This window comes from Ctenocephalides felis, unplaced genomic scaffold (assembly GCF_003426905.1).
Source record: "Ctenocephalides felis isolate EL2017-DRISC unplaced genomic scaffold, ASM342690v1 CF-g0.4_SCAFFOLD_01492, whole genome shotgun sequence".
NCBI lineage: Eukaryota > Metazoa > Arthropoda > Insecta > Siphonaptera > Pulicidae > Ctenocephalides > Ctenocephalides felis.
In genome coordinates, this window is record NW_020537646.1 from 5,290,599 (window position 1) to 5,291,322 (window position 724).

Here is a 724-nt window from a genome sequence, read left to right on the forward strand (position 1 = left end):
ATGCAGGATACGGTGCTAGTTTCAGTGAACAAACGCACAAGAGTTTTCAATTTGCTGCGCCTAGTACTGTTGTCCCAAGAAGACTCATTGAACGAGTCCTATATAAAACACAGTCACCCACATCAAAATCTTTGTAGCCTGAAAATTTTCATAGTTTGAGCTCAGGAAGTATGGAATCAATGGATGATGGATTCATAGAGTATTTGACATGGACAGTATGGATGAAAATGCACAGTTACCATGTGACTTAAACTTATTGATATCTGGTGATATTAAAGCTGTCAAAACACCAGACAGAACATTGAAACTTCATTTTGTCGTTCATAAGCTCAACACTGAAGTTTCAACACCAGAATTATTTCTTCTATGAAATTGAGATCTCCGAATCCGACAAACACCAACATCCGATGCTTCACGTTTTTAAAAGACCAGAACCTCTTGTGACTTATCAAGTCCCACCATGTCCAAGAGAAGGAAATCAACCAGCTTAGGAAATATAGAGGAAAGTCCAGAACCGCAAAATAAGCAGAGATTTTTACAAAGATCTTTGTCAGATCAGAACATATCATCAAACAAGCGCTAGCACGATGTAAGTGAAAAAAATTTAGTCATAAATTGCTACATATTTTCAAAACAAATTTTAAAAACTAATTTCTATTTCAGCATCTGTGGAACCAGATTTAATTGGGGACTTTAGCAAACCATTCTGTTTACCACTGATGGA

The 724-nt window shown here is 36.5% G+C and overlaps 1 pseudogene; it reads left to right on the forward strand.

Annotated features, from left to right (window-relative positions):
* Positions 1-460: 460 nt before the first annotated feature.
* LOC113370327 overlaps positions 461-724 on the forward strand; it is a 3,552-nt pseudogene continuing 3,288 nt past the window's right edge.